At 38.5% G+C, this 27268-nt stretch overlaps 1 protein-coding gene and 1 long non-coding RNA gene across 20 annotated transcripts in view; one reads left to right on the forward strand and one right to left on the reverse strand.

Annotated features, from left to right (window-relative positions):
- The window catches only part of SUPT3H (SPT3 homolog, SAGA and STAGA complex component), a 554097-nt gene that overhangs the window by 36297 nt on the left and 490532 nt on the right, over positions 1 to 27268 (reverse strand). The gene's annotated exons all lie outside the window — the stretch shown is intronic.
- The window catches only part of LOC144582152 (uncharacterized), a 104872-nt gene that overhangs the window by 26886 nt on the left and 50718 nt on the right, over positions 1 to 27268 (forward strand). The gene's annotated exons all lie outside the window — the stretch shown is intronic.

Here is a 27268-nt window from a genome sequence, read left to right on the forward strand (position 1 = left end):
AACAAGGAAAGGAGGCAAAAAGCAAGCAGAGCCACCTTCCTGTTTTGTAGACTCTGCTGGCTATGATCTAATAGAATGCTTAATCTGAACATTTCTGGTGGCAAAACTATAGCAACCATTCTGTCTTTTAAAAAGTCAGTGTGGTTAACAAGTGGTTTGTGATTCTATTTTTGAGAAGTAGAAGATACACAAAATAAGACATCCCATTTTGTGAACTGGTTGGGCTTGGTTAGGCCAAAGAGATATATTGAATCTGTTTGTCTTTTATAAACATGTGTTCTCTATTCAACATGCTCAGGAATTGCTTCTAACAAGTATCTTAATAGTCTATAAATTACTGACTCATTATTGGCCCTCCCCGGGCCTAATTTATAGTCTGAGTGAAAAGCTATTGGAACAGACACTAGTAGAGGCCTCTCCTCCTCCCTAAAATATTATCATCTCAAATGAGTTCTGTATAGTTGTGTATATTGTAGACAGTAGCAAAAATGCAGATCTAATTTTATAGACATACCTGTACATACAGATGTATACACATGGATATGCATGGTGGGATAAAATACTCCCATAAAAGAAAATGGGAAAACGGATTCTAAGTGCAATAATACCGTACATTCCAATAAAGAAAGAAAAACTGCATGTTTTTCATTCCGAGATATATTTTGCATTTCAGAATTGGGAGACCTGGACCACACAGGGTCTCTGTAACATCCTGAATCTCATTTTAAGACCCAAAGTGGAGCAGAACTAAAATTCAGGACTTAGGAATAAAAGTTCCCTTTTGCTGGCACATTTTTCATCATTTAAACTCGTAACAGTCACATCCAGAGAATTCATACCCTTCAGTCAGATGGAATTTTTCCACAATCTGTTTTCAGAAAAAGAAAATCATAAAATTTCATATTAGGGATTTATCCCCCCTTAGGCTAATAACTCTGAAGCAGTTCTGCAGTCTGTATACTTCTAGCCCAATGAATTAACCTTGAACAGCCATAGCTGTATTTTAGGAAATATAGAATAACCTTTTATGATCAAGATAATGCTATGGAGGCAGTGAAATCTTCATCTTAAGAATTAAACATTTATAATTATACTAAAAATGGAAAGCAGACTTAACCCTTTTAGAAAGACTTCCATCCACATGAGGTGAAATGAATATAGTTTTCCAGATAACCTTCTGTTAATCATAAAATTCAATTAACTTGAAAACTCTCTCTCCGAATATCCTGCTTAAGAAGATTTACTATGCTTGTCAGGCTTTGGCGCCCTTGCTGAAATTTCTTTGGTTAGTTATGCTGCTACGCAGTTCACTCCAGATCAGTGTATCAGGGATGACAAAACAGTGGCACCTTCCAAGCATCATTCCTCTGTTCTTTCCGCAAGCTTGTACTTTACCATGGGACTTTTTGTGTTGTAGAACACGTCTGGATTGAAGCACACGTTCTGACGAGGACTAGAAAATTCCAACTCTACTTCCTAAAATTGTGTGCTACAGAACAGTGTTAAATGAGTTCCTCAGAGAGCCACAAATAACTTTCAGGAATGCACAGGGTGTCTTCCCACAACCACAGGCAGGGGAGCCTTGGTCTGTGAAACAGCTCCTACCAGCACGGCTGCCTTACAGAGGCCTATGCCAAAGTAATACTCTTAGCTTCTTGACCCTGATATTTTAAATGTTACAACCAAGTGACAATCTTTAACATAATGTATTACTTAAAGCACAGGGAATGGTTTTAGATGGAGTTAAATGGACCAGGAGTAAAGGTGCATTCCTTCTAAACGTACAGTGTTGAAGTGAGCCTTGCTTGAGAAAGGAGGTTTTGGCTTGGAAAAAGACTGAGTCTTATTTGAGTTCCTCACCTGATAAATAACCAGGTTTTAACCTTTTCAGACTGGACAATATGAAATAGTTGTTATTAATATGAAAAAGATCACTTTTCAAAGATCAATTCACCTTTACAGATGATTTATCACCATTTGGCAAACAAAAGATTATAGCCTTATTTAATATCACAGACCCTCAAGGACCCACATCTAATGAGAAAACCAAAGTTTTGAGTTGACCCAGATTTCTGTGATGAGGTCTTACTATTTTAATTCTAAAATAAAGAACAAACAAGCATGTGTAATTAGTGAAGAGCAATCCGTAAACATATTCCCTAGGGCCCTCTATCTTGAGTCACTACTTTTTCCTTTTGATGTACAAAGGATGTATGTTGCCTATGTAAGGCAATTATGGGAACATTCCCACTTTGGCATGCTTTCCAGAGTAAGCAACTTTACAGGAAGATGGATGAAGACAACTCATATTTGTGTCAACTGTAAATTTCTCTCTATTTATGTTGCAAATGTTGAAACTAAATTTAAACATAGCTTGGTGTGAGGGCCTTCCAGAGGCCACATTCTCATGGAATACTTTGTATCCCACTCTCTTTCTTCTGTCAGACCCTATGAATGATTCCCAGTTCTGTACCTTCACAGACACTCCTAGTTAGTAAAATCCAGGCTTTGACCAGAAACAGCCTGGAACTCCACCCACTGTTGAAAATTACAGATTAATCAACAACACAATTAGACCTCCCAACAAACTGGATCCTACATACCTATATAGTACTTAAGCTTCATTTCTGATTTAATAAAGCTCTGTTCTCAACATCACTTGCTCCTTTGTGAATTTGCTGAAAAGCTCGGACATTTTAGAATCTCTTAAAGTTCACAGCAAAGACAATACTTCATGTTTTTAAGGCCCAATTAGTTCTAAAATTAGGAATTCATAGTTCTCAGTTTTTTTAATTGAAGACCCAATTTTGACATTCATTTATTCATAAAGCTTCAAATTATGACCGGTGCCAGAATGTCAATCTACCTGGATAAGCAGATACAGATTTTTACCAACTGCACTGGGCACTGGTGGGTTAATTAATTTCTAAGTGTACACTTTTTAAAAATGACTTTTTTTTCTTACTTCATATGGTCAAGCTAGAGAAAACATTTAAATCCCATATTCGTTTACTTCTCTTTTTTCATTATACTTTAAGTTCTGGGGTACATGTGCAGAACATGTAGGTTTCTTATTATACACGTGACATGGTGGTTTGCTAAATCTATCACCCCATCATCTACATTAGGTATTTCTCCTAATGCTATCCCTCCCCTAGTCCCCCGCCCCTTGACAGGCCCCAGAGTGTGATGTTCCTCTCCTTGTGTCCATGTGTTCTCATTGTTCAACACCTGCTTATGAGTGAAAGCGTGGTGTTTGGTTTTCTGTTCTTGTGTCAGTCTGCTGAGAATGATGGCTTCCAGCTTTATCCATGTCCCTCCAAAGGACATGAACTCATCCTTTTTTATGGCTGCATAGTATTCCACAGCCCCAAATCTCCTTAAGCTATAAGCAACTTCAGCAATGTGCAAAAATCACAGGCATTCCTACACACTAATAACAGGCAAACAGAGTCACTTCTTATACAAATACTTCATTTCTCAAAGGCCTAAGAAAGAGGATATTGGTTCTATTGTCTGAATTCCTATAAATTTGCTTAATATGATTTTAGCAAATCTTTACTGAGTTCTTACTCTGTAAATCACTGTGTGCTTGGTGGCACAACAGGACACAAAGATAGACAGTTCCTGCCTTCACTAAACTTCAAGTTTAACCACCACAAGTAAAATGCACTGAGAGGTCATTCTCAAAGCAGGAAAGGAGGGAGAAAACAAAGCAGGCTTTTGCTTTTTTGCTTCTAATCACAATATCTAATTTGAACTTACACTTTAGAAATGCATGAGATTTGTCTATTTCTCAGAGTAGGGAGGGGCAAAGATTAAAAACTGCTCAGATACATGGTTTTATGGTTTATGAAATATTTTCATGTCTGTATCTAATTTGAACCTTACCATAATCAGTAAAAGAGTAAATTTTTGATTTAAAACCCAGGGCCTGTGTTCTTTTCATTGTCTAACATTAAACAAAACAAACCAGACAGTCCCCTCCCCAGTTCCACCCAGAGTACTATAGATACACCTATTATCTTAGTCCTAATAAACTAAATTCTTGCTAAACATCACTTAAAAGGTAAATTACAATTTTATTTCAAATTTAAACCAGATCAGCCAGGTACAGTACTTCAGAGGACAGACATGGATCGTGAATCTAAATCATCTTCACTTTGGAGGCTTGCTCAACTACTGCTTATTTTCCAAAGTAACTTTAAGAATACTGTATAGTATAGAACATGGCACCCAAATCACCTGGGAGCTTTAAAAAAATACAGATGCTCTAGCTCCAGTTCTTCAAAGCCAGTGGGTCTGAGTGGCGTTTAGTCTTTGGAATGTTCTAGAAGTATCCCAGGTGCATAATGAGAGCTAAGAACAACAGCAAAATGGATGAGTATACCATTAACAGGACCCTATAATGGTTTTGTCAGTAAATGGAAAGTTTTCAGAATCTGTCGTGATTATGCAGTAAACAATATTTCCTAATGGAAATTCTAATTTTGGCATTTAGTGAATTTAACGTGGAAGAGGCAGAAACGTTAGTTTTCAGACTGTAGCTTTCACCCACAGCAGATGGGTTACCTACATCTCTCACTTTTAGGTCATCTGTACACTAGGCATTGTTTTCTTCCCAATAGATGCTAAGATGCCACTGTTAGGAGCACAGTCTGTCTGACTGCCACAACACGTTTAATACTATAATGAAAAAGGAATCTGGAATCTGAGTCTGCTAAACCAAGCTGAACATACCCTTTACTAACATCTAGAATCAAGGAACAATAGAACTTTGGGAATTGGAAAGTACCTTTGTGAATTCCTCTGGCCCCATTTTTAATTTAACAGATGAAAAGACGAACGCTCAGAGAAAGTGACCCATCCATAGTCACATGGGAGAGCCCAGGATCCTGACTCAGTTTAGGGCTTGTTGCAGATGGTTCTGATTCTGCCCAAAGCTATGTGTTTAGCTTCCCTTGCCTTAATAGGGAAAACAGACGCAGGGAAAGAAAAAGTTTTTCTGGATAAAGAATAGCCCTCGGGAGCAGAACAAAGGTGAAGAAACTGGTAGGGGGGTGGGGTGGTGAGGGGAGGAAGGAACACAACTTAATTATGTCTGAAACAATACAGCTGAGCAGGTAGAGGTTAAGCCATTATAAGCTTTGAGTTCTACTTCGAGGTCTTCTGCTTTATGATTAGCCCTCCCCTGGAGAATCACTTAATTTTCCTGAGTGCACGAAATAATAATTCTGATAAATGGACAAAATATCAAAATAAGAGAAACATGGCTGAAAGGTTCTGTGGCAAACGTATGCATCTTTAGGACCTTCAAGGGGGTGACACAGCATGTGTTTTCATGAAAGTCTTACTAGGGCTATACTCAGTGTTTGATTTTGGGTTGAGCAAATAATATGGCCTGCTTGGAGGTGTTTAGAGTCGGCAATTTTGGGTTAAATCTAGCAGCAGGGCCGGGCGCGGTGGCTCACGCCTGTAATCCCAGCACTTTGGGAGGCCGAGACGGGTGGATCACAAGGTCAAGAGATTGAGACCATCCAGGTCAACATGGTGAAACCCCGTCTCTACTAAAAATACAAAAAATTAGCTAGGCATGGTGGCGCGTGCCTGTAATCCCAGCTACTCGGGAGGCTGAGGCAGGAGAATTGCCTGAGCCCAGGAGGCGGAGGTTGCGGTGAGCCGAGATTGCGCCATTGCACTCCAGCCTGGGTAACAAGTGCGAAACTCCGTCTCAAAAAAAAAAAAAAAAAAAAAAAAAAAAAAAATCTAGCAGCAAAAGGGACAACAAAAAGATCTGGAGCATATATCCACCCTCTCTCAAACTATTGTTAACTCCTAATTAAGTATAGAGTATAGATGCTCTGTATCTAGGATGATTTGTGGGGCACAGGAACTACCTGGGGGTTTTCCAAATGCTCTTCTCCATTCCACAGGGATGAAGAGGGCACAGAGGGTTGAGGTTCTACACTGGCTTTGCTTTGCTGGGAGAAAAAGGTAGACAGATAGTAGAAGAAAATAGAAGCAACAGGCTTTCACTAACTCTTACTTATTAACTTAACCTAAATATCTACTTTACTGGAATACTCAGTTGAGCCACAGTTAGGAAGGTAGGTACATTCTGAATTTCATATATAAATGCTGTTTCATAGTCAACTAAATTAGCCCCCTCTCTGTCCCACCCCACTTCCAAGCTTTATAGTAAAAAATCAGTTGTGCTTCTAACAGGCCTTTTTCAGTCTCTCTTCTGCTGGAAGAAAGAATATGCCAAGTTGTCTCAAAATTAGGTTGTTCCAAATTCCACTGCCCCCATATATCTGAATTCAGCCCTGGCCTCTCTGGAGTCAATAGTTTCAGAGGCTAAGCCCTCTCTTGGACCCTCCATTTGCCTAACAAGATGACCATGCCCTGAAAAACATACTGTTTTGCTTTAATACTATAAATCTTGGAAGCTCAGGAGTTTCACATGAAAGCTATGCAATCGCCTTTTAAAAGATAAAATATGCCCCTTTCTTTGTTGCCCTTGTGTCTGTGTGTGGGCAAGAGATTTAATTATAATGAATAAAGCCGAACGGTGGTCTAAGACTCTTAAAATCAAAGTGGGAATCATGGCTGACTTTCATTAGCAAACATAAATACAAATAGGCACATACATCTTGTTTGCACCATGCCACGTGACTTTTCTCCTTTTGATAATTTCATTCCAACTCTGATATTTCAGAGGATCTAAATTAAACCATATGATGTACAGCACTGTATAACATGCAAGACTCATCATTAAACATTTTTCTTTTTGTATACTGCCCCTATGTTATAAATATCCTGTGAAAATCATGACGGGCAGTTTGTCAGAAGCAAAGCCTTGATTTAACAACAGTGCCCTTTAAATGAGAGGTCTCTCTGGCTGGCAGAATGGGGGAAAAAAAAAGAAAAAAACATAGTTAACTCTCACTGTAATCAGAGTAACCCAGAGCCCATAAATCTTGAGGAACTTGCTATTGTATGCCTGATTTTTCTCTAACTCCATGTCAGTCTCTCCTTATTTTATTAAAAATGCTAACATTGGGCTTTTATAAATTCTTGAGTTATTACCAAGTTGTTTCGGCATTCTGAACACAAAAATCTCTAAATTAAATTTAGTTATTAAAAGTTACCACTCATAATTGCCCAAGTTATTTCAAATTATAAGATATGTTAAGATTTTGTTGTTGTTGTTGAGCGAAATAATTAAGTGGCTGGTAAATACAAACAACATTGTATTTTAGAAAAAAAAAGGCGTTTTTATAAATATTATCTTCAGCAATTTCACGAGACTATAAATGACTCTTTCCATGACACTGCATGCACTCACATGTTTAAGAATTCAATGCCAATAACATTAACATTTTCTTCAGCTACTTTTATATTAAAGGCAATAAAAACAAATGCCTCAAACTATTTCAAGCTGGAAACACATATAAGTAAACATTTTAGGTTCACATATTCTGTTACCAAAAATTATAATCAATAGTAGGTTTGTAATAGATAATATAAAATACTCTTTTTTTACAATCTTGGTTTTGTAGTCATGTTACTCAATTGCGTTTTCAAGGTCCTAGACAATACTGACACAAGATAAAAACAAAAAGAAAATACTGTCTCAACGGCCAAAAAGTACCAAATTGGCAGGAGTTAGTGACCCAAATAACAATTGTTTGGGGGCTCAGCTCTAACAGCAGTTAATTTTCATTTCACTTGAGTAACCTATAGCCTCCAGAAGGCAGAGAACTTACTGTTCTATTTATTTCTGTGTGTCTAGGGCATAACCCAATGCGTGAAATAAGTTAAATGCTTAATAAATAGTCATTTAATAAATGAATGACTTTGACTAGCAGGTAGCTTAGTTTCCTCTGGGCAATAATGGGAAACGTTGATGTGCTCATTATGAGAGTAGGGGCTGGGATAGTCTCATTTCCTAAAAATCTGGCTTAGACCACACACTTACCATTTCGCAAGAGAACCATCAGCACCAGTTGTTAAGAAAACTAAACCAGTGACCTTGATAGCCCAACCACAAGCAATGTTGCAAAGCAGTTATTCTGAAACTAGGTCTCAGTTCCCACCGGGAGCATTTCTGGGCTTCTTACTGATTATCAGTCAACAGTGAAAACTTATGTATCCATCAAGCCAATTGCTTTGTTTGCCAGAAAAAGAGTATTCAACTCATCTAAAACAACACTGTGAAATTATTTTGTTGAGTCTATAAACATTTTAGGTTCAAACATTCTGTTACCAAAAATTATAATCAATAGTAAGTTTGTAGTAGATAATATAATTTTTTTAACAATATTGGTTTTGTAGTCATATTACTCAATTGCATTCTCGAGGTCTTAGACAATACTCATACAAGACAAAAACAAAAAGAAAATATTGTCTCATTGGCCTCCCCCCTCACCCCCAATGGCCTTTGCCGCATTAAAACACAATGCAAGGAGTAAGAACACAGATAGCAATAGCTGTTTGCCAATGGTCAACACCAATTTGATTGGACAGTAAGCAACTTACAGGTCTTTAAGAATTCTTTAAAGACAATGAATAAAAAATTATGAATCAGGAGATGGTAGTTATTCAATTATATTTAGTAGCCACCTGAGAAGATATATTTTTACACTTGATCTTAGCCAAAAGGCTGAAGAAACGATAGAGAAGGTATATGTCTGTATGAACCTACTGTCATTCATTTACTTATTCATTTAAAAAATACAGAGTACAAGGTGCAGTAGATACAGCAGGATCACAGGTGTAGTTCCTGCCCTCTGTGGTAAACAGGCTGATGGGGAAGACAGATATTGAATGAGAAGTGCCAAAAGTGATGGAAGTTACAAAATGAGAATAGAGTGTAACGAACTGTATAAGATGGCAGTAGAGGTAGATGATAATGATCAAATCAAGGAGGCTTCTTGAAGAGTCACACAGCTGAGATCTGAGTTGGAGACAGGAAGGGAATGGGTTGTGGGGGACAGAAAAGTAAGTAAGGCCAAGAGGAGAGAGATCTTGACTTATCTTGTTCCCAAATGCCAATCTATAGGCTAGTCAACAAATGTTGAATGTAAGACACCAACCCAAACTACCTAGCACCGAAGAGCTTATCCAAATTCAGGTCAGAGATAAACATAAGCATTCAACCAAATGATTCACTGCTTTAGGGCCTGGCATAAACTCTTTCTATTAAATTGCAATACTCTCTGTTGGCATTTATTTCCAAGCTGAACTGCTGTGGAATGACAATGGGGGGCATGCCTCTTCCATGCCTCTGTGTCTCTTTCCTTAAAGTTAGGTGTTCTTGAGACACTGTGAATGTACTTTTACCTTGTACATATTATACATCTATATTTCTAAAACAGAGTTGTGTTAATTAAACTTGCCATGGACATTTACAACAATATACCTTAACCATTTTGAAAATTTTGAAGATTAATTTGAACAGAGCTATCATATTAAATTATGAAATCTGAGTTGTGGAGCCATCCTAAGTTATGCAGTACTGATAGTACTCATTTTATTGGGTATTATTCTAATTAATTCTAAAAGATGAGTTTTTGGGCTCATAGTAACTAGGATCCTGCACTGGCCCAGATCACTCTTATCACACTATTGTCCAAGTCAACTGCCTACTGGTTATAATGTCTCACGAAAATAGTGAAAAGGTTTAGGTTTGGCACATCAAAAATAAGTGTTCTTTGTTTCACTCTTTTTTATTGTTTTGGAGACAGGGTCTTGCCCAGGCTAGAGTGATGTTGTATGATCATGGCTCAATGTAGCCTTAATCTCCCAGGCTCAAGTGATTCTCCCACTTCACCCTCCTGAGTAGCTGGGACTACAGGTGTGTACCACCACGCCTGGCTAACAAAAAGTACTTTTTTTTTTTTTTAAGAGATGGGGGTTTCACTTTGTTGCCCAGGCTGGACTTGAATTCCTAGGCTCAAATGATCTTCCTGTCTCGGCTGCCCGTCATGCCTGGCCCCTTTTTCACTTTAAACATAATTTATTACAATTAAAAATACTTACTAAAAATATTTTATTACTCAACAGCCAAATTAACAAAAGCGATCTTCAAAAGGGCCTATGAAAAATTCTGCACCAGTTTTTGACCATAGAATTAAGAAACTAGTTGAAATTTTTGTTTTAAACTGGATGGCAAAAGTTGAGATCGGAGTCATTCTTACAAAAGAATGTGGCTGTTATATTTCAGTAACTCTTACTATGATTACTTAAGGACTGGCTGAATAAATTCTACCTTTATGTATTCTATTCATATAGCACTCAAATGAAATGTAAGCAGGCATTTTATAAAATATAGCCTGACAATGTATAATCTCTATGCTTAATTCAAGGAATAATTTCAACTAGGTTTTAGGAGAAGGGCAAATAGGCCTTTCTCTGTCTCTCCAGTCCATTTGGTGGTGGCAATGACTGGGTAAGCTTGTCTCACCACTTTTGGGACTATCTGGCCTCCTGTGCATGCAGCCAGTCTGTTGTTCAGCAGACCCATGGGAGGTGAGAGGAGGTAAGCTAATGCACAAGTAGCTGCCAGGAGAAAAGATGGGAGAAAAAAGCTAAAGAAATATAGCATTTCAATCAAAGTCTAAAATTTGTAAAAGTGGTTTTGGTCTCCATATAGTAAAAATATTTATCTAAGAAACTCCTACTCGGGTGTGAACATCCTACTTCTAGTGGGATTTTGTTTGGCAAAGGTCTGTGAAAGAGTGGAAGCTAATATAGAACATGTCTATAAACAAATTTATTTAGTTAGTACAGATTGACACATTCACTATAGGATTTCAGCAATTACATGTGTAAAACTATTTCCTATAGTGGTTTCCTTTTGTGATTTTGCTAATTTATTCAATCTAGGCCATTTTCATGCATTGACTCTTAGAAGCCCTTTAGCCACCCAGGCTGAAATGAACATATGGAGACTCTAGGCCTTCCTTCCAATTCTTTGTGTAAACATAATTATATGTTGGTATTAAAGAATCACACTTTCAAGGTAATAGTCAAATAAGGTTGCAATACCTTAAAACATGATGCTGTCAACTAACTTTAGAGAAGAGAAATTTGCGAGTTTAGCTATGATAATGTACATGAAAGTATTATCTCCCCGTCTCTCTCTGTGATGTGCTTGCTACCCCTTTGCCTTCTGCTCTGACTGGAAGCTTCCTGAAGCAGATGCTGCCATGCTTCCTGTACAGCCTAGAGGACCATGAGCCAATAAAACCTCTTTTCTTCATAAATTACCTAGTCTCAGGTATTTATTTATAGCAAGCAATAATGTCATAACAGATATTATTAACTATATTAATTATTAAGCCCCATTGGGGGTCTTCTGCCACGATGACCGAATAGAAACAGCTCCAGTGTGCAGTTCCTAGTGAGAGCTATGCAGAAGCCAGGTGATCTCCACATTTCCAACTGAGCCAGGTTCGGCTCATCGAGACTGGTTAGACAGGGGTATAGCCCAAGGAGGGTGAGCCAAAGAAGGGTGGGGCATCGCCTCACCCAGAAAGTGCAAGGGGCCAGAGAACTCCCTCTCCTAGCAAAGGGAAGCCATTAGGCACTTTTCCTGACACTCTGGCTCAGATACTGTGCTTTTCCCATGGTCTTCACAACTCACAGACGAGGAGATTCTCTGCGGTGCCTACAACACCAGTGCCCCAGGTTTCCAGCACAAAACTGGGTGGCCGTTTTAGCTGCGGCAGTTTTTTGCTTTTTCCGTCTCATACCCCAGTGACGCTTGGAACACCAGTGAGACAGAACCGCTCATTTCCCTGAAAAAGGGGGCTAAAGCCAGGGAGCCGACTGATCTGGCTTGGCAGGTCCCACCCCAACGAAGACCAGCAAGCTAAGATCCACTGTCTTAAAATTCTTGCAGCCAGCACAGCAGTCTGAGCTCGACCTGGGACTTCTTTTGAGCTTGGTGGGGAGAGGGGTGTCCGCCATTGCTGAGGCTTGGGTAGGCAGTTTTAACCTCGCCTGTGTAAACAAAGTTGCTGGCAAGTTTATACAGCAACTGGGCAGAGCCCACGGCAACTCAGCAAGACCTCTGCAGCAGAATGTCACTAGACTCCCTTCTTGCTGAGCAGGGCATATCTGGAAAAAGGCAGCAGCCCATCAGAGACTTATAAATAAAGCGCCCACCTTCCTGGAACAGAGCACCTGGGAAAAGGGGCGGTTGTGGTTTTCACTCTGTTGCTGAAGAGAGCCACAGATCTCCCAACACAGTGAACAAGCTCTGGTAAGAGACAGACTGACTCCTCAAGTGGCTCCCTAACACGCGTGTATCCTGAATGGGAGACACTTCCCAGGAGGGGCTGGCAGACACCTCATACAGGAGAGCTCTGGCTGGCATCTGGTGGGTACCCTTCTGGGACAAAGCTACCAGAGGAAGGAACAGGCAGCAATCCTTGCTGTTCTGCAGCCCCGGCTGGTGATTACAAGCCCATCAGGGTCTGGAGTGGACCTCCAGCAAATTCCAGCAGACCTGCAGCAGAGGGGCCTGACTGTTAGGAAAAAAACTAGCAGGATGAAATAGTTTCAACATCAACAGAAAGGACGTCCACTCAGAGACTCCATTTAAAAGTCACCAACTTTAAAGATCAAAGGTAGATAAATCCACAAAGATGGGAAGAAACCAGTGCAAAAAGGCTGAAATCTCCAAAAACCAGAATGCCTCTTCTCATCCAAGGGATCACAACTCTTCACCAGCAAGGGAACAAAACTGCATGGAGAATGAGTTTGACAGATTGATAGAAGCAGGTTTCAGAAGGTGGGTAATAACAAACTTCTCCAAGCTAAAAGAACATGTTCTAACCCAATGCAAGGAAGCTAAGAACCTTGAAAAAAGGTTAGACAAAATGCTAACTAGAAAAACCAGCACAGAGAAGAATATAAATGACTTGATGGAGCTGAAAACACAGCATGAGAACTTCGTGAAGCATACACAAGTTTCAATAGCCAAATCAATCAAATGGAAGAGAGTATATCAGAGATTGAAGATCGACTCAGTGAAATAAAGTGAGAAGGGAAGATTAGAGAAAAAAGAGTGAAAAGAAATGAACATAGCCTCCAAGAAATATGGGATTATGTGAAAAGACCAAATCTGCAGCTGATCAGTGTACCTGAAAGTGATGAAGAGAATGAAACCAAGTTGGCAAACACTCTTCAGAATACTATCCAGGGCAAGGCAGGCCAACATTCAAATGCAGGAAATACAGCGACCATCACACAGATATTCCTCAAGAAGAGCAACCCGAAGACACATAACCGTCAGATTCACCAAGGTTGAAATGAAGGAAAGCATGCTAAAGGTAGTCAGGGAGAAAGGTCAGGTTACCCACAAAGGGAAGCCCATCAGACTCACAGTGGATCTCTTGGCAGAAACCCTACAAGTCAGAAGAGAGTGGGGGCCAATATTCAACATTCTTAAAGAAAACAATTTTCAACCAGGAATTTCATATCCAGCCAAACTAAGCTTCATAAGTGAAAGAGAAATAAAATCCTTTATGGACAAGCAACTGCTGAGAAATTTTGTCACCACCAGTCCTGCCTTACAAGAGCTCCTGAAGGAAACACTAAACATGTAAAGGAACAACCAGTACCAGCCACGGCAAAAACATACCAAACTGTAAAGACCATCGACAATACAAAGAAACTGCATCAACTAATGGGCAAAACAACCAGCTAGAATTAACATGGCAGGATCAAATTCACACATAACAATATTAACCTTAAATGTACATGGACTAAATGTCCCAATTAAAAGACACAGACTGGCAAATTGGATAAAGAAGTCAATAGCCATTGGTGTGCTATATTCAGGAGACCCATGTCTCATGCAAAGACACACACAGGCTCAACATAAGGGATGGAAGAAGATTTACTAGGAAATGGAAAGCAAAAAAAGCAGGGGTTGCAATCCTAGTCTCTGATAAAACAGACTTAAAACCAACAAAGAGCAAAAGAGACAAAGAAGGACATTACATAATAGTAAAGGGATCAATGCAACAAGAAGAGTTAACTATCCTAAATATATGTACCCAACAGAGGAGCACCCAGATACTTAAAGCAAATTCTTAATGACCTACAGAGAGATGTAGACTCCCACACAATAGTAGTGGGAGACTTTAACACCCCATTGTCAATATTAAATTAATGAGATAGAAAATTAACAAAGATATCCAGGACTTGAACTCAGATCTGGACAAAGCTAACCTAATAGAGATCTACAGAACTCCCCACCCCAAATCCACAGAATATATACTCTTTTCAGCACCACGTCCCACTTATTCTAAATCTGACCACATAATTGGAAGTAAAATGCTCCTCAGCAAATGCAAAAAAATGGCAATCATAACAGTCTCTCAGACCACAGTGCAATCAAATTAGAACTCAGGATTAAGAAACTCATTTCATAAGAATTAAGAAACTTCATTTCATAAGAAATGAAATGAAGGCAGAAATAAAGATACTCTTGGAAACCAATGAGAATGAAGACACAATGTACTAGAATCTCTGAGACACATTTAAAGCAGTGTCTAGAGGGAAATTTATAACACTAAATGCCCACAAGAGAAACAAGGAAAGATCTAAAGTTGGCACCCTAACATCATGATTAAAAGAGCTAGAAGAGCAAGATCAAACCAATTCAAAAGTTAGCAGAAGACAAGAAATAAATAAGATCAGAGCAGAACTGAAGGAGATAGAGACACAAAAAAAATTCCAAAAAAAAAAAAAAAATCAATGAATCCAGGAGCTGGTTTCTTGAAAAGATCAACAAAATAGAAAGACCTCTAGCCAGACTAATAAAGAGGAAAACAGAGAAGAATCAAATAGATGCAATAAAAAATGATAAAGGGGATATCACCATCAATTCCACAGAAATACAAGCTGCCATCAGAGAATACCATAAATAACTCCATGCAAATAAACCAGTAAATCTAGAAAAATGTATAAATTCCTGGACACTTACACCCTCCTAAGACGAAACTAGGAAGAAATCGAATCCCTGACTAGACCAATAACAAGGTCTGAAATTGAGGCAGCAATTAATAGCCTGCCAACCAAAAAAAGTCCAGGACCAGATGGATTAACAGCCAAATTCTACCAGAGGTACAAAGAGGAGCTGGTACCATTCCTTCTGAAACTATTCCAAACAATACAAAAAGAAGGAATCCTCCCTAACTAATTTTTTTTTTAGACCAACATCATCCTGATACAGAGATACAACTAAAAAAGAAAATTTCAGGCCAATATCCATGATCAACATTGATGAGAAAAGTCTCATTAAAATACTGGCAAACCGAATCCAACAGCACATCAAAAATCTTAACCATCACTATCAAGTCGGCTTTATCCCTGGGATGCAAGGCTGATTCAACACATTCAATCTATAAATGTAATCCATCATATAAACAGAACCAAAGACAAAAACAACATGATTATCTCAATAGATGAAGGTCTTCAACAAAATTCAAGAGACCTTTGTACTAAAAACTCTCAATAAACTAGGTATTGATGGAATGTATCTCAAAACTGTAAGAGCTATTTATGAAAAACCCACAGCCAATATCATACTAAATGGGCAAAAACTGCAAGCATTCCCTTTGAAAACTGCCACAAGACAAGGATGCCCTCTCTCACCACTTCTATTCAACATAGTATTAGAAGTTCTGGTCAGGGCAATCAGGCAAGAAAAAGAAATAAAGAGTATTCAGTTAGGAAAAGAGGAAGTCAAATTGTCCCTATTTGCAGATCACATGATTGTATATTTAGAAGACCCCATCGTCTCAACCCAAAATCTTAAGCTGATAATCAACTTCAGCAAAGTCTCAGTATACAAAACCACTGCAAAAATCACAAGCATTTCTATACACCAGTAACAGATAGACATAGAGCCAAATCATGAGTGAACTCCCATTTACAATTGCTGCAAAGAGAATAAAATACCTAGGAATACAACTAACAAGGGATATAAAGGACCTCTTCAAGGAGAACTACAAACCACAGCTCAAGGAAATAAGAGAGGATGCAAACAGATGGAAAAACATTCCATGCTCATGGTTAGGAAGAATCGCTATCATGAAAATGTCCATACTTCCCAAAGTAATTTATAGAATCAGTGCTATCCCCATCAAGCTACCATTGACTTTCTTCACAGAATTGGGAAAAAACACCTTAAACTTCATATGGAACCAAAAAGGAGTCCTCATAGCCAAGACAATCCTAAGCAAAAAAAAAAACAAAAAAAAAAAACCAAAGCTGGAGGCATCACACTACCTGACTTGACACTATACTATAAGGCTACAGTAATCAAAACAGCATGGTACTGGTACCAAAACAGAGATATAGACCAATGGAGCAGAACAGAGGCCTCAGAAATACCACCACACATCTACAACCATCTGATATTTGACAAACCTGACAAAAACAAGCAATGGGGAAAGGATTCCCTATTTATTAATGATGTGAGGAAAACTGGCTGGCAATAATGCAGAAAGCTGAAACTGGATCCCTTCCTTACAACTTATACAAAAATTAACTCCAGATGGATTAAAGATTTAAACATAAGACCCAACACCATAAAAACTCTAGAAGAAAACCTAGGCAATAACATTCAGGACATAGGCATGGGCAAAGACTTAATGACTCAATTATCAAAAGCAATGGCAACAAAACCAAGATAGATAAATGGAAGCTAATTAAACTTAAGAGCTTCTGCACAGCAAAAGAAACTATCATTACAGTGAAACAGCAACCAACAGAATGGGAAAAAATTTTTGCAATCTACCCATCTGATAAAGGGCTAATATCCAGAATCTACAAAGAACTTAAACAAATAAACAAGAAAAAAAGCAACAACCCCATCAAAAAGTGAGTGAAGGCTATGAACAGACACTTCTCAAAAGAAGACATTTATGAAGCCAACAAAAATGAAAAAAAGCTCATCAGCACCAGTCATTACAGAAATGCAAATCAAAACCACACTGAGATACCATCTCACACCAGTTAGAGCGATGATCATTAAAAACTCAGGAGACAAAAGATGCTGGAGAGCATTTAGAGAAATAGGAACACTTTTGCACTGTTGGTGGGAGTGTTAGTTCAACCATTGTGGAAGACAGTGTGGCGATTCCTCAAGGATTGAGAATTATAAATACCATTTGACCCAGCAATCCCATTACTGGGTGTATACCCCAAAGGATTATAAATCATTCTATTATAAAGACACATGCACATGTATGTTTTTGTTTTTTTTGAGACGGAGTTTTGCTGTTGTTACCCAGACTGGAGGGCAATGGCACGATCTCGGCTCACTGCAACCTCCACCTTCTGGGTTCAAGCAATTCTCCTGCCTCAGCCTCCCGAGTAGCTGGGATTACAGGTGCGCACCACCATGCCCAGCTAATTTTTTTTGTATTTTAGTAGAGACGGGGTTTCACCTTGTTGACCAGGATGGTCTCGATCTGTTGATCTCGTGATCCACCCACCTCGGCCTCCCAAGCACATGTATGTTTATTGCGGTACTGTTTGCAAAAGCAGAGACTTGGAACCAACCCAAATGCCCATCAATGATAGCCTAGACCAAGAAAATGTGGCACAAACACACATGGAATACTATGCAGCCATAAAAAAGGGTAAGTTCATGTCCTTTGCATGGATGCGGATAATGCTGGAAACCATCATTCTCAGCAAACTGACATAAGAACAGAAAACGAAGCACTGCATGTTCTTACTCATAAGTGGGTATTGAACAATGAGAACACATGGACACAGGAAGGGGAACATCACATACCAGGGCCTGTCAGGGGGTGGGGGTTTGGGGGAGTGATAGCATTAGGAGAAATACCTAATGTTGATGACGGGGTGATGGACGCAGCAAACCACCATGGCATGTGTATACCTATGTAACAAGTCTGCATGTTCTGCACATGTACCACAGAACTTAAAGTATAATTTTAAAAAATTAAAAAAAAAGTTCCACCTTTTAAACTGTATTTTAGCCATTATTATATCTCTTATAATGTATGACATTTAGATTCTCAATATGTATTTGGTGAATAGAATTTATTTAAATAATATTCAAGATTAGGTAGTCCCTGCTGTGCTGTGAATATGGTTTTTCCCCACCAAAATTATTTTTTTAAAGCTGTACCAAAACGAATGGTTCCACATTGGTTCTCAATGTGGAACTGTTGAAAGGTAGGGTCCAGTGGGAGGTGTCTTTAAACACCCACATGGGAGTAGTTGTACTTCTCATAGCCACTGAACATGAAACTATGTAATGATTAAAAACTTCCAATAATGTGTTTAAATACATTTTATTAATCACAATGGTGTTGGGATATGTAAAGGTGTTACCTCTCTGATAACATATAGAGGCCTGAATAAAGCAAGGAAGCCATGTAGGCACCAGAGTGCAGATGGCCTATTAATGGACAGCAGAGTGTGGGTGCTGAAATCATGTTTAAAAGGAAGACTTTGATAGGATTCTGGGAACACTGAGTAGGACCTGTCTTTCCAACATGTTTTTCTGTATATATTCTCTGTGAAATGCATATGGTAGGCTCTGAGGAACTAGTTAAACAGTCATGGTTCTTATTACATAGGAATCTCACTTTGGGCTGGGAGTAGGTATAGGAAGGAAGTTACTTATATGTATGTGTGTATGCATGTGTATGGATACACACATATTGGATTGAGAAATAAATGTGAATGTTGTTTCTTCTACAAAAATAGGTAAGTGGTATCAGTTTAATAATAAACCTGTCAGAACATAAGATCGTGAGGCTAGTCAGTGCTGCCCAATTGTCTTGGATAATTTCAATATAAAGAAATGAATGGAAAGAGAGTAAGGGAGACATTATCAACCATAAATCATTTAAAGGCTTTTAATGCTGTCATATACCTATTTTTTTAAAAATACATACTTACATGATACACACAGATAAGAAAGATTGTTATTAAAAATACCAGTGATATAAGAGCAGTTTGATGGTCTGTGCTCTGACACAAGGGGAACATGATTACAGACAGACAGGCCTATTTATCCCGTCTCCTGAGACAGAAGAGGACCATTTATCACATTACTATACATCAGCACAAGGTTATGGTGGTGACTGTGAATACATGCTCACATCAGAATGAATCATAATGAATGTTCATGATGTCACTTGTTTTTGGTGGGAGCAAAAAGACAATGCTCAATGAAAAAGACCCATGTCTACGACTTTTGAAAAGAAACATACTGTTACGTGGAAGGGAATTATTACCTGGGCACATTGTGGCTACACAAACGTCCATCCACTGAAGGCAGATTGTATAAAAAATATCCAATACTGTTAGAAATTTTAGAAATAGTAAAAAATAAAAGCCTTGTTTCAGGACACATACAATTCAATGTGCTAACAAAAAACCTTTTTGGTAGCAGCAAATTAATATAAATTGTTTTATATCATTGCTTTAAGTGATATACATGAAAAAGCATTAGCAATTTCAAAATGAGTTATGTATACTTACCAAAAAACAGACAAAAACAATGGTGCTCTATAATCTGATAAAAGACATCCATAAAAACCCCACAGCTAACACCAATCTTAGTGGTGAGAGTCCAAACACTTTCTCCATAAGATCAGGTATAAAGCAAAGATATCGCCTCCCACTGCACCTATTTCACCATTAATACCAGCTGAAATAAGGCAAGAAAACAAGAGACATACAGATTGGAACTGTTGAAATAAACTGCCTATATTCACACACAATTGTTTACAAAGAAAATACCAAAGAATCTACAGAAAACTTACTAGAACTAAGGAGTTTAGCAAGGTTATAGGATACAAAATCAACATTAGAAAAAAAAAAACCCTTCGTATCTAGCAGTGAACAAGAAAAAAATTCAGAAATTAAAATGGCATAAAAACATAATGCTAATTAGGGAACTCTTAAAATATGTGTAAGACCTGTACAATTAAAACTAGAAAACACTACAGAGAAAAATTTAAAAATATTAATATATAAATGGAGAGATACACCATGTTAATGGATCAGAAGACAATATTGTGAAGATATTTTCACAGACTTATCTATAGAGTCAGTGTAATTCCTTTCTAAATCCTACCAGGCTTTTCTGTAGAAAGTGATAAACTGATTCCAAATAAAAACTCGAAGGACCCTGAATGCCAGAACCAGAAACACACACTGAAAAAGAACCAAGTTGGGAGGATGCATACTACCTGACTTCAAAGCTAACATAATCAAGTCAGTATGATATTGGGACAGACAGAAAAGCAGTCAGTGAAACAGATGAGAGTCTAAATAGAACTACACATTTTTAGTGGATTTATTTTTAGCATAGGTGCCACGATAATTCAATAGGGAAAGCATAGTCTTCAACAAATGATGTTGGAACAATTGGACATCCATATGCAAAACAGTGAACCTTGACCCTTACCCATACTATGTACAAATATTAACTGGAAATGAATCATAGACCCAAATATAAGTAACCATAAAACTTCTAGAAGACATAGGGAGAAAATTTTTGTGATCTTATAAGCAAAGATTTTTTAGCTAACACACTTAGATGTGAAAAAAGATGGATAAATTAGACTTTGTCAAAATTAAAAACTCAAGAGAAATGAAAACATGCCCACATAAGAATTTATAGGTGAACATTTATATATTTTTATGTAAACTTTATTCCTAATTGCTCAAAACTAGAAATATCCCAAATGTCCACTACAAAGAGACCAAATGTGGTATACTCATAGATGCAACTCTTCAGCCAAAAAAAGGCATGTATTATTGATATATACAACACAGATGAACTTCAAATGGATTATGCTAAATGCAAGAAGTCAGATTCAAAGGGGTACATATACATGATTCGCATTTATATGACATATTAGAAAGGGGACAATTACAGGGCCAGAAAACCCATCAGTGGTTGGCAGAGCTATGGATGGTAGGGTAGAGGGTTGACTATAATGAGACCTCAGGACATTTTTTTTTTTTTGCAGCAATGGAAATCCTCTAATATTTTAATTGTGATGGTGGTTATATGACTATATAGATTTGTCAAAACATTAAACTATATACTTTAAAAGAGTGAATTTTATTATATGTAAATTATAACTCATTAAAATAAAACAAAAAACCCCCACAATAATGTTTTGGGGGATAGTCAGGATTTGTCCATCACAGGCAGGATGTACTCGTTTGGACTTGAACAGCACTAGAAATGAAACACAGCACTTAGTAAGTTTCCAAGTTGTTGGTTTTCTACATGGTAGCACACTACATGTTCATTAGAAAAATTATATGGCTAGAGTTACTTAAGACCAAGGTAAACTGTGTATATAATTATACAATCAATTCAATTCATTTTGGTAAACATTTATTGAATGCTTACTAGTACAGGCACTGGGGTAGAAATTGAGTGGGAGGAAAACAGGTAACGTGAGGTATAAAACAGGGTCTCCTGGGACTCACAGGAGTACATTTAAGCCATCCATTTTTAAGCTATCACTGTGAAGTGATACAGCAATCACTACACAGCTTTGAAATGGCATTTCTCTATGGAGGGCTTGAATTTTAATTCTGAATTGCTCCTTGATAAAGGTATATGAAGCAGCAGGCTTTGAAAAACTGTTTGGGTACTGACACGGAAGTGGGGGAGGGAAGTGCTGGGAAGAGAAGGGCAGGTCCCTGGTGAGGGCTCCACCCTGGGGCCTGTACCCAGGGACTTAGGCGAGGACAGGCACTCCTGCCTTTGTGCCCAAATGTTGCATTTCCCAAGACTACCCTGGTCCACCATGCCCCCACCCTGTTCCTATAAATGGGCACACACACAAGCAGCTGGATATCAAGAGGAACACGTTGGCAGAAGAAGACACAAGAGGTTGGATGTCAAGAAGATGTCGAGGGGAGCACGCTAGCACGCCACTGGCAGGCAATTGACTGGTGGAAGAAGGCAGAGTTTGGCTGGGGCAGTTGGAGGAGAACCCAGGCCACCAAGCAAACCAACTTCAGGGGAAAATATCTCCCTTCTGGCTCCCCCATCTGTTCAGATACTTCCACTCAATAAAACCTTGTACTCATTCTCAAAGCCCACATGTGATGCGATTCTTCCGGTACACCAAAGCAAGAACTCTGGGATACAGAAAGCCCTCTGTCCTTGTGGTAAGGCAGGGGTTTGACTGAACTGACTAACACAAGCCGCCTATGGATGGCTAAACTGAAAGAGCACCCTGTAACACATGCCCATTGCTGCTTCAGCTGTAAACATTCACCCCCAGACACTGCCATGCGATCAGAGCCTACAGCCTGTATGCTCCCCTCCAGGTATTAACAGCAGGGCCCTGAAGAATGGAGCCACACCCCCATCGCACGCCGTGCGAGGGGAACTAAGGAACTTTTCCCGTTTCAGTACCATCCCTGATCCTTGGTCCTTTGCATCACATTCCTTTCCAACTTTGCACTCATTCTGATCTATAACTTTAGACTTGACAATCACAAACTTTTGCTCAACTTAACGCAAAAAGTTAAGGATACCAACAGTTCGATTTACTAATCTCTTCAAGAGTTACACTTATACATATCCCAACAAGATAACCACACAGATAGTGACAAGAGGCTCAAGGGTAGTACAGACACCAGACAACTTGATAGTTGAAGGGAGGAATCTCAGAGCCTTTCAATAAAGCATGTGGAGCAGACTATGGAAGAAACAAGGGGAGGTTTTAGAAGGGAAGGAGTGGGAAAAAAGAGGTTAGACCAGGATAGATGGCTATATTGCAGGGAAACTGAGAAGGGTCTTTGGAGTGAACATGGGAAGGCTGAGCTTTCTAAACATTCTTGTCTTTCCCAATTGAATTTTTTTTTTCTTTTTGAGATGGAGTCTTGCTCTGTCCCCTCGGGTGGAGTGCAGTGCTGAAATAATGGCTCACCGAAACCTCTGTCTCCTGGGTTCAAGCAACTCTCCTATCTCAGCTTTCTGAGTAGCTGGGATTGCAGGCACCCACCACCACGCTTGGCTAATTTTTGTATTTTTGGTAGAGATGGGGATTTGCCATGTTGGCCAGGCTGGTCTCAAACTCTTGACCTCAGGTGATCTGCTGCCTTGGCCTCCCAAAATGCTGGGTGAGCCACCACACCCAGCCCCAGTTGAAGAGGTTTTGAAGATTAAAATGACTTTCCACATCAGGGATGGAGTTTTTAAGGCTTATGGTTTCTTTGACTTTCTATGTTTAACCTCGAAAACACAAAAATGTTATTATTATTATTTTTTTTTAGTAATTGATATTATGGATAAGATTGAATCCTTGGGCACAAATCAGGACAATGATCTGGGAACTGGACCTTTAGCATCAAAATGAAAGACTAGTATTTTGTTCCTTGTATTTTATTTTGAGACTGTGCTAGCTACTATATACTTTTCCAATTCCTGATACAGTTATTTTATTAGGCATAAAATGCCACTGTCTTTCTTATGGAAAGTTCTTTTTTTTCTTTTTAGTGGTGGTAGGGGAATTTCTGTAAATGACCTGAGACTAAAAGTCTGGTCACAATCAAAGTGTCTGCGCATTTAAGGGAATCAGCCATGATTGGTTATAACAACATAGATTAGCCGTTACTTAAATATTTACTGCAGGGAACAAGAATTGTGAAAACAGCACTTATACTTGTGTATATATATATACTTATTGCCACTTGACTCATTCTATAGCTATCATATTACTGGTTGAATACTAATTTTTAAATGGAAAACTTTAACAGTTACGGGAAGATTTTTTTTACACGCTCTGTCTTTTCTTCTCCTGCTCTTATTTGTCACTGGTGAGATGTCAACCTAAGCTACTATAGACTATTGTGAGAATGTGTGGATTCCACTAATTTTCTTTACCATTCATGCCAGAAATATTTTCTTCTAGTGTTGACAGTTATCTCTGTGTACTGGTTTTTTTATTTTATTTTATTTTTTTTTTGAGAGGAATCTTGCTTTGTTGTTCAGACTGGAGTGCAGTGGCACGATCTTGACTCACTGCAACCTCCACCTCCTGAGTTCAAGTGATTCTCCTGCTTCAGCCTCCCGAGTAGCTGGAATACAGGCATGCGCCACCACATTCAGCTGATTTTTTAAAAAAATTTTATTTTTAGTAGAGACGGGGTTTCATCATGTTGGCCAGGCTGGTCTTGAACGCCTGACCTCTAGTGATCTGACCCTCTCAGCCTCCCAAAATGCTAGGATTATAGGCGTGAGCCACCACACCCAACCTGTGTCTTTATGACTAGACTTTTGGAGGTCTTTTATCGATTTCTCTAGCACAGTGACTTTTCTCAACACTGGCTAGTTATACAGAAGAACCAGTTGGGGAACTTTTAAATATCCTGAGACCCACCCACACCATTAATTTCTGGTGATATGCCCTAGGCATGAATTCCAAAGTTCAGCCAGGGCAGAGAACCACTAGGCTAAGGGGGAAGAATCAAAACCTTTTCTGTTTGTCAGGTTCATTCCTAGTTTTAATTCTCTATTGTCTTTATTCTTTGTGATAAGAAGAGTATTAGAGTAACAGTCTATGTATACTTGTGTGAATCTCTGCAACCAGCCTTTTCTCGTCAGGGTTTTCCTGTGAGCTAGCTTACATTTATAAGAGAGTCTTTTTCTATTACAGACCAATAGATACTATAGAGATAGACAAGGTACTTCTACAAGCATTCTCTCATGCGACTTTAATTGTAATTGTGGAAAGCAAGTGTGATTACTATGCCCACTTTAGATGAGAAACTTTGGCTCAAAAAGGCTACATGATTTTTCTAAATCTCATTGTTCAATGGCAGACTCAGGACTGGAAACGATGACATCTACCAATAAATCTATTACAGTTCCTACGACTTTATGCCACCCAACCTTCCTTTGAAGGAAATCAGAGGGGAATAAGAGACTACTTTCTTTTTAAAGTCATTTTAGTCTACTGATAAAAACACTAACGTGTCAAAGATCAGATGGTTGTAGATGTGTGGTGTTATTTCTGAGGCCTCTGTTCTGTTCCATTGGTCTATACCTCTGTTTTGGTACCAGTACCATGCTGTTTTGATTACTGTAGCCTTGTAGTATAGTTTCAAGTCAGGCAGTGTAATGCCTCCAGCTTTGGTTTTTTTACTTGATTGTCTTGGCTATGCAGGCTCTTTTTTGGTTTCATATAAAATTTAAGGTGTTTTTTCCCAATTCTGTGAAGAAAGTCAATGGTAGCTTGATGGGGATAGCACTGATTCTATAAATTACTTTGGGAAGTATGGACATTTTCATGATAGCGATTCTTCCTAACCATGAGCATGGAATGTTTTTCCATCTGTTTGCATCCTCTCTTATTTCCTTGAGCCTTGGTTTGTAGTTCTCCTTGAAGAGGTCCTTCATATCCCTTGTTAGTTGTATTCCTAGGTATTTTATTCTCTTTGCAGCAATTGTAAATGGGAGTTCACTCATGATTTGGCTCTATGTCTATCTGTTACTGGTGTATAGGAATGCTTGTGATTTTTGCACACTGGTTTTGTATACTGAGACTTTGCTGAAGTTGTTTATCAGCTTAAGATTTTGGGTTGAGATGATGGGGACTTCTAAATACACAGTCATGTGATCTGCAAATAGGGACAATTAGACTTCCTCTTTTCCTAACTGAATACTTTTTATTTCTTTTTCTTGCCTGATTGCCCTGACCAGAACTTCTCTAATACTATGTTGAATAGAAGTGGTGAGAGAGGGAATCCTTGTCTGATGGCAGTTTTCAAAGGGAATGCTTGCGGTTTTTGCCCATTTAGTATGATATTGGCTGTGGGTTTTTCATAAATAGCTCTTACAATTTTGAGATACATTCCGTCAATACCTAGTTTATTGAGAGTTTTTAGCACAAAGGTCACTTGAATTTTGTTGAAGGCCTTCTCTGCATCTATTGAGATAATCATGTGGTTTTTGTCTTGGTTCTGTTTATGTGATGCATTACATTTATAGATTTGCATATGTTGAACCAGCCTTGCATCCCAGGGATGAAGCCAACTTGATGGTGATGGTTAAACTTTTGATGTGCTGTTGGATTTGGTTTGCCAGTATTTTATTGAAGATTTTCTCATCAATGTTGATCATGGATATTGGACTGAAATTTTCTTTTTTAGGTATATCTCTGCCAGGTTTTGGTATCACGATGATGTTGGTCTCATAAAATGAGTTAGGGAGGATTCCTTCTTTTTGTATTGTTTGGAATAGTTTCAGAAGGAATGGTATCAGCTCCTCTTTGTATCTCGGGTAGAATTTGGCTATGAACCTGTGTGGTTCTGAACTTGTTTTGGTTGGTAGGCTATTAATTGCTGACTCACTTTCAGACCTTGTTATTGGTCTATTCAGGGATTCGACTTCTTCTTGGTTTAGTCTTGGGAGGGTTTAAGTGTCCAGGAATTTATCCTTTTCTTCTGGATTTACTGGTTTATTTGCATAGAGGTGTTTAAGTATTCTCTGATGGTAATTTGTCTTTCTGTGGGATTGATGGTGATATCCCCTTTATAATATTTTATTGCATCTATTTGATTCTTCTCTCTTTCTTCTTCATTAGTCTGGCTAGTGATCTATCTATTTTGTTGATGTTTTTAAAAAAACAGCTCCTGGATTCATTGATTTTTTTTTGAAGTGTTTTTTGTGTCTCTGTCTCCTTCCATTCTGCTCTTAATAGTTATTTCTTGTCTTCTGCTAGCTTTTGAATTGGTTTGATCTTGCTCTTCTAGTTCTTTTAATTGTGATGCTAGGGTACCAATTTTAGATCTCTCCTCATTTCTCTTGTGGGCATTTAGTCCTATACATTTCCCTATACACACTGTTTTAAATGTGTCCCAGAGATTCTGGTACATTGTGTCTTCGTTCTCATTGGTTTCCAAGAATATCTTTATTTCTGCCTTCATTTCATTATTTATCCAGTAGTCATTCAGGAGCAGGTTGTTTAGTTTCCATGTAGTTGTGCTGTTTTTAGCGAGTTTCTTAATCCTGGGTTCTAATTTGATTGCGCTGTGGTTTGAGAGGCTGTTATGATTTCCGTTCTTTTGCATTTGCTAAGGAGTGTTTTACTTTCAATTATGTGGTCAATTTTAAAATAAGTGCAATGTGGTACTGAGAAGAACGTATGTTCTGTGGATTTGGGGTGGAAAGTTCTGTAGATGTCTATTAGGCTCGCTTGGGCCAGATCTGAGTTCA

Source organism: Callithrix jacchus, chromosome 4 (genome assembly GCF_049354715.1).
Source record: "Callithrix jacchus isolate 240 chromosome 4, calJac240_pri, whole genome shotgun sequence".
Lineage (NCBI taxonomy): Eukaryota > Metazoa > Chordata > Mammalia > Primates > Cebidae > Callithrix > Callithrix jacchus.